At 33.3% G+C, this 23,313-nt stretch overlaps 1 pseudogene; it reads left to right on the plus strand.

The window, feature by feature from the left end:
- The first annotated feature begins 5,870 nt into the window (after nucleotides 1-5,870).
- LOC126797001 (acyl-CoA 5-desaturase AL21-like) lies at nucleotides 5,871-22,027 on the plus strand (annotated as a pseudogene).
- The last annotated feature ends 1,286 nt before the right edge of the window (nucleotides 22,028-23,313 follow it).

Genomic DNA, 23,313 nt, shown 5'->3' on the forward strand with positions numbered 1-23,313 from the left:
GAGTAGCAAAAAAGAGCACATATCCAAGACTAGTACTTCCATCTCTCATTGAGTATATTCAATACTCATATGAAGCATACCGTTTCAAAAAGTGAGAAATTCCAGCAATATTCACAGCAAAAACTAATCCATAACTTTTATATTAGGTTTTAGAATAAAACTATCGCATTATAAAGCGACTATATGAAGGAAACTTCTCGGGATCAATCAATGTTGGATCATAATTCTTATATATTCTAATGCCCTAAAACATGGAATTTACTTATTCTATGTGTTTAATTTAATTTAAACTAATTCATTTCCATATTTTGTAGAATATCTTGACAAGAATAGAAAAATGACAAGTCCCGAAAATTTTCCGAGCACAACCACTTTTAGTGGTGCCATGCATTTTCCGGCTAATTTTATGGAGGAGCAAATGAGGACTAACACATTGTTCTATCACAACTAGATCTCATCTTTTTAGTTAGGATTTAACTACACCACTTTTCTCTCTTTCTCACAAAAATCATGGCTCCCTATTGTCTAAAAATCACACATATCTTACATGTAAAAATCTTATTTAATTTTAGGTATAATCATCGCCTCTAGGTCCATCATTACTTAGTCATCCCTCACTTCTTCCATGATCACTCACTTCTTTATCATCCACTTCCTTTCTTTATCACTCACTTCTTCCATAACCAACCACCTGACTCACTACACCATTATTTCTCATTTTTCTCTACTTTTCCATCATCATTCTCCTCTATAAAAACCTTCATCACTACCATCTCCAACACACACCATTTTCCACCACCAACCAAGAGAAAGAGAGGAAGAGAACATTTCCATCTACCCATCTCATTCTAAAAACACCAAGTTTCATTACTTCATCATCCACTATTTTTCATACACTATCATCAAGAAAGGAGGAAGAAGAGGAGTCTAGCATCATTTGAGGATCTCCATCACCACCATGTCAAAATCTCCATGAGTTCATCCACATCATCCTTAACTTGAGATTCCTAGTCATTTCTCTACTCTCTTTTTACTTTGATGTTCATAAACATGTTGAAGTTTGTGTAATTGGTTATGAGTGAGTAGTTAGTTTGTTGGGACTAGGGTGAAAGCCCTAGCCAATCTTGTATGACATTCATATAAATATTTTGTTTGATGCACTTTTCATTAGCACTCTAATATGCTAGTTCAAAAGTTGAACATTCATGCTTAAACTTAATCAATTTGTGTATAATTGTTTATCATGACATGATGAATGATTACGGCTTGATTAACCTTAGTTGTTTGAACCATGATAGAATATCATATGTGCATGTTAGAGTTGTGAACTACAATCACTTAGAGATAAGCATAGTTGGTTTGCATGATTTATTCATCTCCAAACTTTATGCACTTAGGGTAATGCATTTGATACTTAACCGGATTCATATGCATGACTTGAGTAGTTAAGTACTACACCCGAGAGGGGTTGTTTGATACCAATAAAAGAGAATGTCCCTTATCATACCCGAGAGGGATACATAGAGAGAAATTGGCTAGTTAGAGTGGTATCATTTAATTTAGTAGCATCATTGTTCACAAGAGAAGTTATAGGTGGAAACATTAAGTCCTAACTTCATCTATTTCATCACATCTAGTTCAGCATAGCCTAGTTTACATTTTAAGTAGTCATTTAGTTTTTAAAAGTAACTCCACATCCGAAACAAATATGAATCACTACACCATCTTGCATATATCCACCATGAATTTGGGTTCACTTGTGAGCCTTGATTTGTGACTTGTACATTTGCATATTCTTCTAACATCCCTTAGGTTCTCCTAGCTAAAGAGGGTTTTTCCAATCCCTTGGGTACGATATCCCCTACTCATAATCCCACTACACTATAACTTGACCCTTATATTTGAGGGTGACCTTTGAGTCGACAATCAACACCAACTGATGTAATCGGTATATATATTTAGTGACCATGTAAAAAATTATCTAATTCGGACCTCGTTTAATCGTCGCAATTTCCGGTAAACCAAAAACACCACTAATATGCCCTAAGGGAAGACCTATTACCAAGATGCGAACATCGAAAGCCGTTCGCAAATATGAAATCACCAAATTTTTGTCATCGATCGTGCGTAATCGCACCGAGGAAACTCATTTGGCAAAACCCCGGTCAATGATAGGAGCACTTTGTGCGACGTTCTTAACATGTTTTTACCTCAATTTGTACTTTGCTTCACCCTTATTGTTGTACTATTGAGTCATTGAGTCGTAGTAAGAGTCTTGGGCGGTATTTGCTGCATTTTTGTGCTTACATGAGTTAAAAACGCAGAATTGGTATAGAGTCCTAGTTTAAGTAGGAATCCTTGCAGGATTAGGAAACCTATTTTGATTAGGAGTCTTCATCTTTCTACGTTTTGGTCGCATTAACGATATCTTGAGAGTCCTTCTTGCATTATGAATCTTCTTTTAGACTAGAAAACATACCATTTGTAAAAATCTTTCTTGAACTTAAAATTTTATTCCGTAACTTTCCTAATCTTACTCTCCTATTCTAGTAACTTACTCGATCTTTTTATATGAATTATCTTATCTTTTATTATTTTCAGATTGTACAATGAAGGAAAAAAATAAAGGAAAAGTCAAGTAAATGAGGAAAATAGAGAAAGAATGAGACACCTACAAAGGATAAAATGAAGGAATTTATCACAGGAGATTTTACCCACCAATGACAAAAATAAATGAAAGAAAAAGAGAGAAAGAAAAAGAAAGAGAATAAAAAGATTTAATGCAAAAGAGAAAGAATGAGACATCTACAAAAGAGAAAAATAAAGAATTTATCAAAGGAGATTGCACCCACCAATGACAAAAATAAGTGAAAGAATTTGAGGAGAAAGAAAAAAGAAGAGAATAAAAATAAATAATGCAAAAGAGAAAGAAGGAGACACCAAAAAACAAATTTATCAAAGGAGATTGCACACACCAATGATAAAAATAAGTGAAATAAATTGAGGAGAAAAAGTCCAAGCTATAATATTCAAAGAGCCAAAACTCTTCCATAAATATCACATCATTCACAAAGAAAAAACATCACTTCTCCTTTGCATTCAAGAGCCAAAACTCTACCAAAATACTACCTCAAACATCCTTCACCAAAACAGAAAGTCATTCTCCCCCATATACAAATTTCATCTCCACCAAAATCATCATTGAAGACACACCTCCAAGATTTCTACAACGTGTGTTCTCGCAACCCATCTCCACGGGTTTGTTCGTTTTTGATTTTTTATAATATTTTGTCTATGAAGATTGTAGTATGATGTTTGTGTGGGATTATTGTTTTTTATTAAGCATTGAAATTTTCAGATTGTTTGATTGGATTTTTGGATCTTTGCCGAATTGATGGTTTCCTATAATTAATGAATTTGTATGTAACGACCCCAAAATTTCGAGCTTAAAAACTCAAAATTCTAAAGTCGTTAAACGCAAAATAATCTCAATAAAATCGAAATCATTTAAGTGCACAGCGGATCATCACTGAGTTATCAATACAACTCAGAAAACCAATTATTACAACCCAAATTTATAATTTACATTACGTAAGTTGGAATGTAATAATCCTCACAATCTCACTAAAATAGTCACACAAAATCCTCAAACAAGCTGGAGGTAATTCACTTCAAGTCCTCTGAGCAGTCCATCAATTCCTGTTAATCTACACCTGCGGAGTCATCCACTACACCATCGAATTGGTGCACCGGGATTGTAAACACAAACCCGGTAAGCTTTACAGCTCGTATGAGTAAAATGAAAACATATAACTCGCATATCAATATATACGAAAATCCACAAAACAAACAAATATAAATGCACTCATGAGTCAGTGGACGGCCCATCTGGTTGTCCCAAAGAAAAGAAACGCTCATGAGAAATTAAGTAACCCTTCTGGTTACCCAAATGCATTTATAATACGGGTACCAAGAACGCTGGTACACATCTGTTACCCCTCTCGTAATACACCGCTGATATTGGATAGCCACCCGCTACCCAACATCTAAAATAAACTGAGTACCCATGAGCAGATAACCACCCGTTACCTCACATGCAGTACTAAGGCAGACAGACTAGAGCTCTAACTGTATCGTAACTTTCGCCCGGCCAAAGGCTAGGTTCCGACTTGCCAAACACGTACAATAATCTCACATCATATTGTACCAATCACGTCCGAAGACAAATCAACATTTTAACAATCTCAATGTTAAAAATCACGTACAATAATCTCACATCATATTGTACCAAAAATCATGTCCGAAGACAAATCAACATTTTAACAATCTCAATGTTAAAATCACGTACAATAATCTCACATCATATTGTATCAAAAATCATGTCCGAAGACAAATCAACATTTAAACAAACTCAATGTTAAAATCACGTACAATAATCTCACATCATATTGTACAAATCAAAATCACATGCTCGATATTTAAATCTCGTCATCGAAATGACATAAATCACGATAAAATCATAACAGTATATTATATAGCAAACTATATATATATGTACATATTTACCATTTATACAATATATATATAATCCATAATATCGTATACATGTCATATTTCATAAACACGTCCGAAGACAAAAACTCGTCCGAAGACAAAACATTTTAACAAACTCATGTTAAAACCACGTACAATAATCACACCTCATATTGTACAAAAATCACATCACATGCTCAACATTTAATTCTCGTCATTCGAAATGACCAATTCCAATGAATTTATAACAGTATATAATATAGCAAACTATATATATATATGTACTTATTACCATTTATACGATATATACGTAATCCACTATATTGTATACGTGTCGTAATTCAATATTAAAAAACTCTTGCAAAAATCTTGGAATCACCGCAAGGGTAGATTCGTAAATAAGTGAGATTTTACTCACCTTATAGACTCGAGCGTAATTCCACAATTCCCGATGATAATTCATTTCCTTGATTTAACGATCACCTTGAAAAGATAAGAAAAGAATTTAGAATCGTTTCGTAAACCTTTAAATGCCGAAACAGTAATATTCGGTTACTGTTCAGCAATTTTCGGTTTTACGAAATTACTGTTCAGTGTTACTGTTCACTGTTCACTGTTACTATTCATGGTTTACTGTACAAATATACGATTTATACGTATTTCTGTACGTATAAATGTTATATACGTATTTCTATACGTATAAAATATTATATACGTATTTCTGTACGTATAAATATTAATACATATTTCTGTACGTATAAATATTAATACGTATTTTTTGTACGTATACGTACTATTTAAATGTAAATACCAATTCAGTAAATAAAATTTACTAAATTACCCTTTTACAAAATTACTTTTTACATTTACTGAAAATAATTTATAATTACATTTACCGAAGGTAAAATTTAATTACATTTACCGTAGTAATTAAAATTTACATTTACATTTAAGTAAATTACCAAAATACCCCTATCAGAAAACATTTTCACACCGCCGCACGTGGCGGCGCGTGGGGTACACGCGCCACCTCCGGCCGGCTGCGCGTGGGGCCCACGCGCCGAGCCCAAAACGGCGCGTGTGATGTCACCACCGTGCCCAAATTCTCCCCCTCCTCCCCCTCTTCCTTCCTACGGTCCTAAGCAGCCCCTACACCACCCCACACCTTCACACGCGCCGCCTCTAGGCGGCGGTAACTCCTCCTTCTCCAACACCTCCGATCCTCACAAATCGATCCCAAATCATTTACAATCACAATCAACCATCAAATACAACCACACCATACCTTAATTCGAAGCTAGACCCTCCGATTGGCCTCGGAAAGGCTTGAATCGCCGATGGACTTCAAACCCTTGGGGAGGACTGAGATCGTGCGGTTTTGCCCCTGGATCGATGGCAGAAGCTCCAAAGGCGACGATTGGCGTCGTGATGCTCCCCTTCATGCCCTCGCGTTGCCACGGTGGTGCTCTCGACGGTGGCGATGGAGCTTGCAGCCTCGGGTTGAAGTGTGGAGGCTCGCAACGTCACGAGGCGCCGCGACGACCTCAAGGTTCGTATAGGAGAGCCGTGCGGTGCTCTTGGGCTAGGCGGTGATGACCACGACTGCCTGTAGGTAGAGATCGCCGGCGTTGAGAAGTTTCGGAGGGAGAGAGTTTGAGGGAATGGAGAGAGAGACGAGAGGGAGGCGCGGGGTGAGAGGAAGGAGTGGGTTTCCAAAAATGGAAACCCTACTTCAGAAACATTTCCTTTTATACCCCTTTCTAAATCGGAAACTAACTTCCAACGTTAATAACTCTTACGCACGACGTCCGATTTGAATGCGTCACATACTCACGAACTCGTATCGACGAGCTCTACGACTTTCGTGAAGGACGTTTTCGCAAACGTTCGACAGAATAAAAGTCGATATAAACGTTACGGAAATGTAACGTTTTTAGAATTTAAACGTTCCGAGAACGTTTCCGTTTCTCGTTTAATAACATCGTAACCAAACACATTCATTCTAATTAAAATTCGAAATTTTATAGAATTCGAATCAAACTAATATTGTTTGTAATGTAGGGTTATTACATTGTATTTCTTTTGTTGTGTTCTAATCATCTTTCTCATACTTTTAGATAATTTTCAGATATGTGCATATGAATTTAGTGCTTGGATGCAGTCCCTAAGATTGTGTTTGAGTGCTAGGTTCATCAACCATATTGACACAAATCGAATCATGCCCTAAGTAGGTTCGGTTTGTGTTGATTAAAAGTGGTAAAAATTTTGGAAATTTGCATGTTAAACCATGGTGGGTAATGCCATACATGAAACATGTCTCCAACAAAGATTTGGTGCTTAAATGTAATCTTGTTTAATTTCTACTCTAAGTGTTATTGAATTCGATTGCATGCAAATTTAGATTAGGCCCTAAGTCAATCTAAATATTAATTGAAATCTTGTATTGGTGTCTAAAAAGTATGTAATTAGTCGAATTAGAATGCATGATAGGTTCAAACTTGTAATTACGTGGTGTAATAATAAATTTGGTTTAAGTTTGTTAAAGAGAAGTCGATCATGTAAATAGTAATTTAGGTTTTATTTTAGTAGTTAATAATCAATCTCAAACCCCCCATTATTTGTTAACATTAAAAGTTTAGAGTTCCCTTCAATTCCTCGGAAAGAACGATCACTGTTTATTCTATACTAACGATGATGTTTTACAGGGTTTATTATAGACGTTTTAATTAACGCTATATCCTTTTTGGCGCCGTTACCGGGGAATTGAGAAAATCTCAATTCTTTGAATTGTTAATTTTGTACTATATTGTATATTTGTAAAAATAAATTCCTGTAAACAGTAACATTCAGTAAAAACAATTATAAGTATTTTTTACATCTTAAAAAAAAGTAAATCTCTGTAAATATTTTTTATTTTTTTTGTAAAGTGTAAAAATAATTGTAAAGTGTAAAAATAATTGTAAATTGTAAAAACAATTACTTTATATTTTTTTGTAAAGTGTAAAATAAAAAAACAAAAATATCTTTATTTTTGTAAAAATACATTTTTTGTACAGTAAATCGAAAAAAAGAAAAACATTAATAAATAAAATTTATGTGAATAGTAATAGGTAACAGTAAAGTACACACAGTAAAAAAATTATTCTATATTTTTGTGATAAATGTTTTAATTTTTGTTGTAGTATGCATATATGATACTTGTTACACTGAGTTAAATTTTTAAGGAAGCTAAAATATTTATTTATGCTTAGTTTATTATAAGTTATAAAGTGAACGGAATATGTAAAATCAATTTTGTTAATATTAGTTTTAACCCTCCATTTGTAACTTGCTAAGGTCACTTGGGGTTGATGGCGGCTTTTATTAACACTTTGCGAGCAGTCTAACACACAAAATTATTCTGAGCTGAGTAAGGGGCATGCTATTTTCATTACCCTGGTTTAAGGTTTATAAAATTGGATCTCAGAGACCCATAGACTGACATACATCTCGGTGATGGAGTCGATAGTGGAAACATCCTTTCGAGGGTGTAGCCTCCGTGGTGTCCAACAAATGAGTCCTGCCTTATGACTATCTCTGATTCTAGCTATCCAGCCTTCTGAAATAAAGGAATGAGTTTGTGTCTAGACGACGTACTTAGGCTGCACGTTCACCTCGCTTTATAACTTAGAAAATAACTTTGTATAAATATATGTATATAGTTTCAAAAGAAAATGATATTCTAACTTTTAAGGTATATCGGATAAAGCAAGACTCTTACCTGGACTTGTTTCAGTCCATTGCATAATTAGCTCATCTGCTCCACGTACCTTAAATGTTAGGATTGTGTGTGAATAAAATCAATTAGACTTAGTAATACTTTACACTTGTAGATTTCGTAACATTAAAAAACAATTAAAAAATTTAAAAAAAGAATAAAAAAATAATGAAGAATAAAAGAAAATATAAAAATATATTAAAAAAATGATTAGAGAAAAGAAGTTCCGAGTGAGCCAGAAAGTTCTGTTATTCTATTCGGGACTCATGTTGTTTCCAAGGAAACTTCGTTCGCATTGGGTTGGCCCATTTGTTGTTACTAACGTGTTTGCTCATGGTTCAGTTGAGACTCAAAATGATAAAACATAGAAGGCATTAAAAGTGAATGGGCATCGACTTAAGCCATACTATGAGCCATTTGAGGAGCACACGTATGAGGAGACAATTGTGAGAGATGCGCCTAAAGGAGAATGAACATGAGAGACTCTAGGCTGAGAGATTATAAAACTCAAGCGCTGCATGAGAGGCAACTCATTTCAACCGTATCTGTGGAGGAGTCGTCTACGAGAGTTTGAATTTTCTAATCCCTTCACTCTTATGGTTGAATTGTATATGTGTTGATATGTGATCTTATTCTATGCTTGTGAATTACATTCTTACTATTGAGCTTACATTGAGGATAATGTAATTTCTAAGTGTGTGGTAGGATTGCAAGATCATTGATTGTTTGTTTTCTTTGATTTATTGTTTGTGTCATGATATAAAAAAATCCGAGAAATGAATGAAAAAAACAATGAAAAAAAAATTGTATTTTTTTATTGAGTCTTAGGATGCCCCTAAAGTCTAGGATGATTATGTCTTTAAATGCATAGATGATGGTTTTGCATTTCATACGAATTGAATTGTAAGTTTCATTGATGATGTGGATTAGGTATGAACATGTGAGATTTGGATTGAATGTAATATGGCGTACATGTTTGGTTAGTTTAAGTCCATAACAACCTATGAGTTTTTGAGCTTATATGTACTTTCTTCATGAGATGTAATATGAAATTTCGTAGTTGTTCTTGAACCTCATTATTCTTTGCATATTCAATAGCTATGTGTCATAGTTTTTAATGGACTTTAGAATTTACTAGAACTCACTTTTGTGATTGTTGAAACTTTGAAGTCATAAAATACTCTGATTTTGAAAATGATTTATGAATCATTTCTAGGAATACCACCATTTTAGCCAAACAACCATGTATCCTTTTATGTGCCCGTTTGGGACCCCTTAGTTGAACCCCATTTGAGCATACATTGAGCCTTTTCTTCATCACCTATGTTATCTTCATGCTTAGTATAATTACCTCTACCTTGTCCTATAGACTTGGCAGAATTCTTGTTTAGATGATGTTGTGATAATGCATGAAATAAGTGTGGGGTGGAAGACATTTGAAAAAAAAACAATCTTTTAAGCAAGCATTGCCAAAAAAAAAAGACAAAAAAAAAATGAATGATGAACTCGGCAAGAAAAGAAAAAGAAAAAAAAACTATGTTGTCTTTCATTTGTGATTTGGAGTTGAGTTGTAATTGAATGTCTAAAATTTTTTACTTGACCTTAGTCCATGTTCACTTTGTGGTTAGAATGATGATTGTGCCCAACTTGTTATATTCGGCCCTTGATGGTGTGTGGTGTTATAAGGGTGATGTTTACTCTGCTAAGTCTATAAGATGACCTTTGTGATTCCTTCATTCCATGCCTTTAGCTAAGCCTAAACATTTACCTTATCTAATGATCCTAATGATTCTTAAAATGAGCAAATATGGGTTTGTGGAGATGATCACAAGAGTTGAGCATATGGTTTTGGTCCATCTGTGCACTTAGTTGTTAAATGAGGTTTTCCTCTGTTATTCACAAACTGTTTTCATTTGTTGATATATGCAAGTTATTTGATGCCTTAATATCATTTCTCTTGCATATACTTATGTGTGAATGATAACTATGAATCTGAGTGAAAATAAGAGAGTATGTCTTGTGAGTAAGATTAGATTGACTAAACATGTTAAATGCGTATTGTCTCGTATCTGACTAATTCATACTATGAAGCATGTTTATGAAACTTGGAATTTATGTGCTTACATTCAAATGCTTAAACTTGAAAGTTATGTGTTTTGAGATTTTGAGGCAATCATTTAGGGGCAATAGTGTCTTATTTAGTTTTATTTTACTAAAGAACTAGCAAAAGCCAAGTGTGGGGTAGTTGATAAGAGCACTTTGTGCGACGTTCTTAACATGTTTTTACCTCAATTTGTACTTTGCTTAGCCCTTATTGTTGTACTATTGAGTCATTGAGTCGTAGTAAGAATCTTGGGCGGTATTTGATGCATTTTTGTGCTTACATGAGTTAAAAATGCAGAATTGGTCTAGAGTCCTAGTTTGAGTAGGAATCCTTACATGACTAGGAAACCTAGTTGGATTAGGAGTCTTCATCTTTCTACGTTTTGGTCGCATTGACGATATCTTAATAGTCCTTCTTGCATTAAGAATCCTTTTTTAGACTAGAAAACGTACCATTTGGGAAAATCTTACTTGAACTTAAAATTTTATTCCGTAACTTTCCTAATCTTACTCTCCTATTCTAGTAACTTACTTGATCTTTTTATATGAATTATCTTATCTTTTATTATTTTCAGATTGTACAATGAAGGAAAAAAATAAAGGAAAAGTCAAATAAAGGAGGAAAATAAAGAAAGAATGAGACACCTACAAATGAGAAAAAGAAGGAATTTATCAAAGGAGATTGCACCCACCAATGACAAAAATAAGTGAAAGAAAAATAGAGAAAGAAAAAGGAAGAGAATAAAAATAGATAATGCAAAAGAGAAAGAATGAGACACCTACAACGGAGAAAAAGAAAGAATTTATCAAATGAGATTGCACCCACTAATGACAAAAATAAATGAAAGAAGTTGAGGAGAAAGAAAAAGGAAGAGAATAAAAATAGATAATGCAAAAGAGAAAGAAGGAGACACCAAAAAAGAAGAAAAAGAAGAAATTTATCAAATGAGATTGCACCCACCAATGACAAAAATAAGTGAAAGAAATTGAGAAGAAAAAGTCCAAGCTATAATATTCAAAGAGTCAAAACTCTTTTATAAATAGGACATCATTCACAAAGAAAAAACATCACTTCTCCTTTGCATTCAAGAGCCAAAACTCTACTAAAATACTACTTCAAACATCCTTCACCAAAATAGCAAGCCATTCTCCCCCATATACAAATTTCATCTCCACCAAAATCACCATTGAAGACACATCTCCAAGGTTCCTACAACGTGTGATTCTCGCAACTCATCTCCACGGGTTTGTTCGTTTTTGATTTTTTTACAATACTTTGTCTATGAAAATTGTAGTATGATGTTTGTGTGGGATTATTGTTTTGTATTAAGCATCGAAATTTTCAGATTGTTTTATTGGATTTTTGGATCTTTGCCGAATTGATGGTTTCCTATAATTAATGAATTTGTATTTCTTTTGTTGTGTTCTAATCATCTTTCTCATACTTTTAGATAATTTTCAGATATGTGCATATGAATTTAGTGCTTGGATGCAGTCCCTAAGATTGTGTTTGAGTGCTAGGTTCATCAACCATATTGACACAAATCGAATCATGCCCTAAGTAGGTTCGGTTTGTGTTGATTAAAAGTGGTAAAAATTCTGGAAATTTGCATGTTAAACCATGGTGGGTAACGCCATACATGAAACATGTCTCCAACAAAGATTTGGTGCTTAAATGTAATCTTGTTTAATTTCTACTCTAAGTGTTATTGAATTCGATTGCATGCAAATTTAGATTAGGCCCTAAGTCAATCTAAATATTAATTGAAATCTTGCATGATTAGATGATCACCTAAGGCTCCAATTGTATTGGTGTCTAAAAAGTATGTAATTAGTCGAATTAGAATGCATGATAGGTTCAAACTTGTAATTACGTGGTGTAATAATAAATTTGGTTTAAGTTTGTTAAAGAGAAGTCGATCATGTAAATAGTAATTTAGGTTTTATTGTAGTAGTTAATAATCAATCTCAAACCCCCCATTATTTGTTAACATTAAAAGTTTAGAGTTCCCTTCAATTCCTCGGAAAGAACGATCACTGTTTATTCTATACTAGCGATGATGTTTTACAGGGTTTATTATAGACGTTTTAATTAACTCTCTATCAGTCAATGAGGGTTTTAGTATGTCAAAACGCCTCTTTTTTTGTTGACCGTAGGTATGGACAGTCAAACCATGTCTAGAACAGACGAATTTTTCCAGGTTCCCTAAATATATATACCGATCACATCTGCTGGTGTCGATCGACCATATTTCGAACTGGAGTTGTCAATTGCCGAAGTGTCTACTAATGTATCATAACTTTATATTAGGTTTATAATAAAACTATCACATTATGAAGCGACTATATGAAGAAAACTTCTCGGAATCGATCGACATCATTCAATGTGATCGGTATATATATTTAGTGACAATTTTAAAATTTCATCCAATTCGGACCTCGTTTGACTGTTTGAATTTCAGTTAAACCAAAAACACCACTTATATGCCCTAAGGGATGACCCATTACCAAGATGTGAATATCGAAAGATGTTTACATATTTGAAATCACCTAATTTTTGTCATTGATTGTGTGTGGTCTCAACGAGGAAACTTATTTGCGAAAACCTCGGTTAATGAGGTTTTATTATGTCAAAACCCTTATTTTTTTGTTGACCATAAGTACGAATGGTCAAACCATGTTCAAAACGGACGAAATTTTACATGGTTCCTAAATATATATATCGATCACATCTACTAGTGTCGATCGACAATATTTCGAAACTGTTATTTATTTGTGACTTTTTTAGAATGTTTTCTAATAATTCTTTTATTGTTCCAAACCCTTAAATAAGAGTATTATGTTTTTTTTCTAATACAAGCCAGCAAGGCCCGGCCCGCAAAAGTCGTTAGCTAAATTATCAAATGATAGGTAGTGTACGTCTGGTCCAACTTTCTTCGAAGCTTCAATAATGTACTCTGTCATTGGATAGCACTGTACATTACATTGTTAATTAGTTTTTTTTTCGGTAAACACGTTAATTAGTTTGATTAAGTCAAGAACTGTAATAAGATTTACTCAAACCAGTTGTATTCAATTGATAACTTACATCGTCTATTGAATTGTACGTTATTATCACGATGACTCCGATCGATGAGCCGCCGTCTGCATTGGCGGCATCGCCGCATGATATGACTGATGACAATTGTTCTATATATAGCGGCATGCAGCAGCGCCAATCCTGAGATCTTGATGATTGATTAAAATAACGCAACCAAGGACTTTTATTTCATAGTGCATCTAAATGAGTTGAATACAAATATACAATCAGAAAAATTGAATTTGAGAACAATATATTATAACATAGAAATAATACGAAGGCACCACTCACGAAATAAGGAGAACGAAAATGTACCTTTTTTGTGTGATCGCTGAATATAACATGGTAATAGAGTTCTCAAAGCATGTAGTGAAGAATAATGGTGTTTCTTGGGAACCTTTAAATGGTAGTATTTGGAGTGTGTCATATAAAAATGAATATGCTGAACCATTTGTTTATAAACTATAGGAGTATTAGTTGAGTATATAATTGAGCATGTATTTGCGCTATTAGAATACACTAAAACATGAACAACTTATAGTAGAAGTGTAGTAGTTGAGTATATAATTGCGTTATTGAAACTATATAAACTAAAGGAGCTAAATTCATTTTTAGTACTTCTAATGGACCTCTTATGAAACTTAATTTAGTTTTGAACCGAATACAACCCTAAACTTATTTGGTAATCAACATAATATAAGTAGAAAGAAAATTGATTAATCTTACCAAACATGGAGACCTAAATTTATTTTTACCACTTTCAATGGACCAAATATGAGATTTAGTCAAGTGAAAATTCAATATTTCCTCTAAATCAAAATTTTTCTTCTTTTGGTCCTCAAACTTTCCCTGATAAAGAACATTGTGAAAACAAATCAGATATCTTGTCTAGGCATGCAAGTAAGAAGCAAACTGTAAATCAAATCCTCAGAGCAAGAAGAAGCAGTACCATCTTTGGTCTCGGCAGAACTTCTTGAGGATTCCTCCCGTGTAAAAGTGATGAATATGGATTTTAGTTTTAAATCTATATATGAGGGATGCTATAAATACTCTTTTCCCAAAGAGAGTGAAATAGTTATAGATATTTATATATAACAAATAGTAGTTAGAAATATAAAAATAAAAATTTAGCAGAAAGTTGTACCTTTCTTGTTTGTCACTTTGTTCTTCCCTTTTTAATATTTGGCCAATAAATTTTGGAACACGTCTTTATAAACAATGTTCTTTGTATAATTATTTGGCATTTCATCATTGTTATTTATTAAAAGCTTCAAATTTTTCTTTGATGCAACTCTTGATAGTGCCACATATAATTGGCCATGAGCAAAAACTGGTTTAGGAAGATATACACCAACTTGATTTAATGATTGATCTTGACTTTTATTAATTGTCATTGCATAACATGGTCGAATAAGATACCGACGTCTTTTAAATGTAAATTGCCATTTTTTATCAGTTGGAGGACTTATATAAGTTCTTGGTATAAAACATTTTTGACCAATATTGTTACTTGTTAGTATTTCTACTTCCATTACTCTATTGAATAAATTTGTTATAATCAATCTAGTGCCATTGCATAATCCAGATACTTTATAATCAATCTACTGCCATTGAAATGAGGTAGTTTCCATTTGCAACACAGCTGATTTTAACAGATATATATATATATATATATATATATATATATATTTTTATGTAATTTAAGATAGTAAGAATGAACTCATTCGAGTGAATAGGAAAAAAGGTTAACTTTGTCTACTGAATTTATATAACAAATTAATTGATTCTAACTAAGTAAATCTGGCGGTGATACAAATTTATAATCATTAAACAACAGAAAATACAATAACTAATTACACGTACCTGTCATATCAGTATTTTGAGTTGCTACATTGTCATGAATTGCTACCCTTTCAATTTGAACAACATCGGCATGTTCATTCCCAAAAGCATGTTCCTCAAAAAATTACATTCTTGCAGATTGTCGGTGTCCATACGCCATACATGCAACAAAAACCATAATTTAAGAACATAACAAAGAATTAAAAAATTGAAAAACTTGGGTTCAAACTTGGCATATTTAGACCAAAAGGGAAATTTGGGGTTTGATTAGCAGTGTAGTAGGTGTATACAGTAGAGCTTTTAAGCATAATGTGTAATGATTAACTTAGATATGATGAGCAATTTATTACTACCCTAAATTAATTTATGAATCCTTGAGTTATTTACTAATTGATTGGCACATGACAGTGAAAGCTCTTGAACAATATCCCAGAAATTTCAGAATTTTTTTTGGAACAACATCAGCCAAAGTTCTTGCCAAGATGTTAGGTCAAGCTTTAATAAGAATATCACATATGACTTTCGAAGCAATGTCACATGTGACTGTACTTTTGCAAACAACACTTGCTGTGTCACAATCATGTAGGATATTGTTCCTTTGATGTTCCTTCTTTTGAATTTCACAGCTGAAACTTATCAGACTAATCAAATTTGGTTTATTTTTAAATTAATCTATTCCATTTACTGATTTTATTTTAATGTATGTTTGACAGAGAGATGAAGGGTCTATATTTAACTGGAATTATACCAGAGGAATTGTGAAATCTTACTGAGTTTTTGATGTTTATATTTATGGACCATGTAAAGCTTACTTTCTTTCAAATACTTCACCCCTCATTTGTTTAATGTGAATTACTCACTTGGATGAAGATAAATAGCCGTCAATGTTAGAATATTTCCCTGTTGTCAAACTACTTTCTGAACAAACTTTCACATTCAAGAATAACACCTCTTAATCTACTGTCTATTCAGAAATGACAGACTGTGGCTTTTTATTTTGCTGTTAAAAATAGTAATTTCATCGTAACTACATCAATGGATCAATTCTTGCAGGAATATCTTGTGCCCCTCTTCGAATTATGTTAATGATTACATCCTTCTTCTCAGTTGTTATTAGTTTTTACCGGAGGTGTTCATAAGTTGATAGTTGTTAACATGTAACTAATGGTATGTTGCAGGTCTCTTTTAGGAAATCGACTAAGTGGTTCTATTCCAAAGGAAAATGGTGACATTGCTACTCTCACTGAGCTGTAAGTAAGAATGTTACCGACTTATTATTTCACCAATTTTTATTGAAACATACTCATTTACCTAAAATTTAAGGCTCAGGAATATGTACTTATTGAAACTTCATTTTTTTTAGTGTGTTGGAAGATAACCAACTTGAAGGGCCTCTTATTGAAAACCTTGGGAGCGTAAGCTAGATTTCTCTTCTCATATTATTTTACATGCAATTCTCTTTCTTCTTTTCTTTTTTTAGATTCTGTAACAAAATTAGGGAGATTCAAATATTTACAAAGATAACTATAACAAAGTTTCTAAGAGGAATGTATATGCATGTTTGAAGAATTCAGTACTATGATGAAAAGAATAAAACTGCACATGGAGAGTAATACCATGTCTTTGAATTAATGCATAGATAAAGCTAATATATTATTTGAATTAAGAGGGAAAATATTAAAAACAAATAAATTAATATCTCTAGACAGAACAAAGTATTACTCTACAGCAAAAAATTAGATGTTGAGGATGAACTTAAATCAATCATGTGACATATTAGGATATTGAGAGTGACCTGGGCAAATCAGGAAGAACCAATGTGCAAAGTCTGCACTGTAGACTGCAGACTAATGTTCAGTTATTTAGAAAGATTTAAAACTATCTATCTCATGCATCAGACATTTTAAGGCATATACATTAGCTAAAGCCAGGCAGTTAAAAACTTCAAATTCAATCACAATCGAGATTTGTAAACACGTGACAATATTGTTGGCTTTAGGAAAAATATTAGAAGCAAGCAATTGAAAGAGAAAACATACTCAGTGATGTTTTCCAAGATGTAATAGTCGATGCTCGGTGTAGATGATAGGAGTACTTTGTGCGACGTTCTTAACATGTTTTTACCTCAATTTTTACTTTGTTTAGCCCTTATTGTTGTACTATTGAGTCATTGAGTCGTAGTAAGAGTCTTGGGCGGTATTAGATGTATTTTTGTGCTTACATGAGTTAAAAACGCATAATTGGTCTAGAGTCCTAGTTTGACTAGGAATCCTTATTAGGTTTTGAAACTAATTATCTCTTACTTATGATTTTATTTTCTTATTTTCAGATTGGATTGAAGAGATAATTAAAGAAAAAAAAGATGGAGCCAAGTCATGCAACAATTAAATAGAAGATGATCATTAAAGGCATAAAACATGGCATGTTTTAGAGAATAAAACATGACATGTTTTAGGGATTAAAGCATGACATGTTTTAGGGAATAAAACTTTCCATGTTTTATGGATTAAGCATGGCATGTTTTAGGGATTAAAGCATGGCATGTTTATAGGAAGAAATAAGCAATTTGAAACCCTCCATCTTTCCTCTATATATACATGGCTTCACCTCTCAAATATGATCACTTCTCATTAGCATTCAAGAGCCAAAACTCTACCAAAACACCACCATAAACTTCCCTCACAAATTAGCCAAGCCGTCCACCCCAAAACCATCATCATCTCCACCGAGTTTCACCATTGAAGACACACCTCCAAGGTTCCTACAACGTGTGATTCTCGCAACTCATCTCCATGGCTTCGTCTATTTGTGTTAATCTACAATTCTTTGTCTATGAAGATTGTAAGTTGTTGTTTATGTGGAAATATTGGTTTTGTATTTGTTTTAAATTTCAGTTGTATTTGATATTTTTTTAGACTATGCCAAATCTATGTTCTTATAATTAATGAGTTTGTATTTCTATTGTTGTGTTATAATCATCTTTCTCATATTTTTAGATAATTTTCAGATATGTGCATATGAATTTAGTGGTTGGATGCAATCCCTAAGATTGTGTTTGAGTGCTAGATTCATCAACCATATTGACACAAATCGAATCATGCCCTAAGTAGGTTCGGTTTGTGTTGATTAAAAGTGGTAAAAATTCTGGAAATTTGCATGTGAAACCATGGTGGGTGACGCCACACATGAAACATGTCTCCAACAAAGATTTGGTGCTTAAATGTAATCTTGTTTGATTTCTACTCTAAGTGTTATTGAATTCGATTGCATGCAAATTTAGATTAGGCCCTAAGTCAATCTAAATGTTAATTGAAATCTTACATGATTAGATGATCCCCTAAGGCTCTAATTGTATTGGTGTCTAAAAAGTATCTAATTGGTTGAATTAGAAGGCATGATAGGTTCGAACTTGTAATTATGTGGTGTAATGGTAAATTTGGTTTAAGTTTGTTAAAGAGAAGTCGATCATGTAAATAGTAATTTAGGTTTTATTTTAGTAGTTAATAATCAATCTCAAACCCCCCATTATTTGTTAACACTAAAAGTTTAGAGTTCCCTTCAATTCCCGGAAAGAACGATCCATGCTTATTCTCTACTAACGATGATGTTTTACAGGGTTTATTATAGACGTTTTAACCAACGCTCTATCAGTAGACTTGACTAAGATGTGTGGACTGTGAAGATTACCTGATAAGATTACACAAATGAGACAAACCCCAAAATTATTGAATTTGATACAAATATACCCGATTAATTTCTGATATGGAAACACCAACCAACCTAGTAATAAGCCAACATCAGAATTAAAAAAAAATGAAATCAAAATCAGAAAAGGAAAAATCAATCCCCCAAGAAACTCAGCAAAAGAAAAACAATTTCATCAGATTAACAACCCCAATTTCTTACCTTGTTTTGCTGAAATCTTGATGCCAGGATGGACCCAAATCTTAGTTTTCTCTTCTCTTGGAACGAAGAAAACAGTTCAATTAACCATAGCAATATTAAAAATTATACAAATCCTTTCCATCTCAAAAGAGAATGAAGCTCCATGGAGTTAATATCATGATTACCCAAAAAACCTACTTCAATCTAAAGAAATGAACAATAACCCAAGAACCCAGTAAAAGCCCATCACCATGAATCACAATTGAAAAGCCAAAATTAGACAAGAATTCGGCAGCCTTACCTGGTTGGTCGAGTGTTTTTCTACAGAAGAGAGTTTGAAGATGAAGGCGGAGGTCTACCGCGGCTGATGAGGAGAAGTCTAGACGAAACCAAATCAAAAATTGAGTTTATGAGTGAACCAAAATTTCGTATATAAACTCGAAGAGAGAGAGAGAGAGAGAGAGAGAGAGAGAGAGAGAGAGAGAGAGAGAGAGAGAGAGAGAGAGAGAGAGAGAGAGCAGAAGAACGTAGAAGAGTGTAGAAGAAATGAGGACAAAATCGGTATTGCACTGTAGACCTTAAGAACATTACCGTGAATAGTTTTTGCCAAATTAATAGAAATTTGATAGATTTATTACTTTCACATAACACAAAACAAATTTAAATTAATAGATTTATGGACAACAGTCTCTATCCAGAGTGAAGCTTCACTCTGAAATTACAGAGTGAAGTTCTAATTTTGGCACACTTTTCGGTCAAATTTTTTCACTATAAATGATTCAATATTTAGGTATGCTATTCAAGATCATCTCTACAAAATTTCATCCAATTTGACAATGGTTTGAGCTTTTAAAATTGGGATTTACACTAACGGTTCACGTTGAACAGTTTTAATTCATTCATTGATTTAATCTAATTTCAATACCTTAACGATATCCGAATTAGATGAAATTTTGTATAGATGATCTTGAATATCATACCTAAATATTGAATCGCTTATGGTCAAAAAAGTTGACCGAAAAGTGTGCCAAAATTAGAACTTCACTCTGTAATTTCAGAGTGAAGCTTCACTCTGGATAGGGACTGTTATGGACAATTACTACTCCTAGCTAGATAGTCTAGTACAATTAAACTTCTAACCTAGGTAGACCTTATTTTACTTTTATTTATAGAGCAATCCAAGCGACGACTATTTGATTATGTACATTGAAAAATAAATTGTTTAAAAATTTAGCATAGACTCGATTATTAATGAAGTTTGTGATATGTATGTATGAATGAAAAGTCTCTTTTTAATGTATAATTCAATTTCAAAAAATTATCATATTAACTAAGTTTCGTTATGAACGTTTTTTTCTACACCTAAATTGACACCCCACACTTACAATTCCTGGCTCCCCGCCACTGACTCTCTCTTACCATCGCCACCTTTCTCACCGGAACTTCAAGCTTCCCAAATGGCTCGAGTACTATTTTGCTTATTGTGCAGTTCTTTCACTTCAGGTCCAAATTTAACTTCATCTCATAAGTTCAAGGATTCATATATATTATTGTAGGGAACCTTTTCACATATAAGTGGGGTTAATTTTTTTTTTTGGTTTGCAGGGAAGTCCACTTGAGGTGAGCACCCATAGATACCACCATCAAGTTATCGACAAAGACAATGACCCTCATACAGTCATACCCCAGCTAAAGGATTATGGTTTAGTCACGTCAATTATCATGCTCGTTGGGGGAAGCGTATGAAATATATTGGCCCTTATAGTGAGGGTCACTTTTTTTAGTTTAAAAAAGCGATATATTACTTGATTAACTTTTTGATTATATTTTCATATCTCCACTGTTAAATTTTTAGATTCTAATGTATAGATTAATTCTGTAAAATTTCAGCCAAAATGGAGGTTGTTAAGGTATTCAAAAATGAAATTTAAACTTATAAACATGAACGGTTCTAATTTGACAGATTTTGTGCGTCCATTGTTTTCACTAATTTTAATACCTTAACGATCATCAGTTTGGCTAAAATTTTACAGGTGTGATCTACACATTAGACTCTAAAAGTTGAACGGTGGAGATGTAAAAATATAATCGAAAAGTTAGTGATAGTATATATATCTCTTTCTAACTTTAATTTGTTTCGGCGCCTTTTCAATATGACGGACAACTGAATGAAGTGATGAACAATGTGGGAGATTTGGAAAGCCAAGCATTCTATATGTTTCTTCATTATACGTACGTACCCCTATCATTCAGTTCTTCTCGGAGTTATACTCTACGTGACCGGAGGATTACCCTATGTGGTTTGGGGAATGATAAAACTTACTTTCCCTTATTCAATTTTTGCTGAAAACTATCATATGTTTTAACGCAACATTATTACATTTCTTTTATATAGTTCGTGAGATTGGTAGTGGTCGCGCATGCTACCGCTGCAGTAAATTCTTGCTGCCACACTTGGGGAAAGCAAGTGTACGATACCGGTGATGAGTCAAAGAACAACTGGTAAAATATAGAATAGAATACTTCAACAATTTATTTTTATAAGACTTCAGTTTGTAAATATGAGATTAACTAGCTTGTTGACTTCTAATTGCTTGATTAGGGTTTTCGGATTGTTATCACAAGGAGAAGGTTGGCAAAATAATCACCACGCGTTCGAGTACTCAGCTCGACACGGCTTGGAGTGGTGGCAAATTGATGCTACTTGGTATGTGATTAAGTTGCTTCAAGTTCTGGGTTTGGCCACTGATGTGAAACTGCCAACTGAATCTCAAAAGCAACGAAAATCACTACCCAAAAATGTCATTCAAGAGGGCAATATCAATTAGCCATATTTATATGGTGTTCATGCTATTAATTATGAAATAATCCAAAATTTACCCACCCATGCTCATTTTCTTATATCTAAGTCATGTGTCTTATTGATTAACTAACATAATTATGGTTAAGAGATAATAATTTATTATAATAAATTTTAAATCTTTTTATTTTATTTTAATCTTAACACTAATTTTTTAATCAATTCATTTGATAAGAAACTACCTCATATGTTTGATAAAGGGACTACGTTCAAGATTTAGTTTTTATTTACTTGTAGTTTCATTTGATAAGAACCTACCTCATTTATTTACCCGTTCACATTATTAGTCTCAAACAATACTAGAAGTAGATAGAGCACATAACTAACGTCTGCAAATTAAATAGAATAAAGAATAGAGAAATTAATTAATATTATTTTATCTTAAAGTCATAATTAACAGTAAATGATAAAAAAGAATAGAGAAATTAATATTTTTTTGTACACGTTGATACACTCAATGCAAAGATAAAAAAGTCTGTCAACTATGATATTTTTTATCAGAAAATGATATAAACAGTGACTTCTTTAAACCTTAATAGATAGAAAAATACCAAGCGTCCTGCTTCCTCATCCTGATCCAACCTAAGATTAGTTAATAAAACAGTACCTATATATCATAACTTAATCACCAAATACGTACACTTCTTGGGTGGTTGTGGAATGAACGAAGTAGTCTGAAGCATGTTCGATAAAGTAATATTCAAGGGTGGTAAGTGGTATTGCGACAAAGAAAGGGTGATTAAACTTGTTCGTGGGTTCAGTTGACTCCATGGTTGTGCTTACAAACTCTAATTATAGGACCCAGGCCGGGTTTCATGTCGCCTTCGTATGAAGTGGAAAAACTGTCTGCACCGGTACCTGCAGACAAATGACCATATGTTCGTTTCTCTCATTATCCACAAAGAACGCAGTGACAGATAAACTAGCAAATTTTGGAAACTCGCATAGCGGTTTCATTTGGTAGCTCAGGTTTTAATTAGTTCTGGCTTCCAGGCACGACTTTGGTTCGCGTCCGCCATTGATCGAGCACTTACTTGTTCTCTTTTTATTACAACTACTCATATATGATTTAGCTTTAACAAGGTGAAAACAGCTCCTCCCATCCTCTTATGTTAGCCTTCATCCTCGCTTCAGTTGCAATTTTGAACTATCTTGGTCATCGATTAAGAATCGACGTTACTTTTGTTTAATTATCAGTAGCAATCTTCAGGTTAAATCAACTTCAAGTTGCAGCCTAGCTAGTAGCTACCCAAT

Source organism: Argentina anserina, chromosome 6, assembly GCF_933775445.1.
Source record: "Argentina anserina chromosome 6, drPotAnse1.1, whole genome shotgun sequence".
Lineage (NCBI taxonomy): Eukaryota > Viridiplantae > Streptophyta > Magnoliopsida > Rosales > Rosaceae > Argentina > Argentina anserina.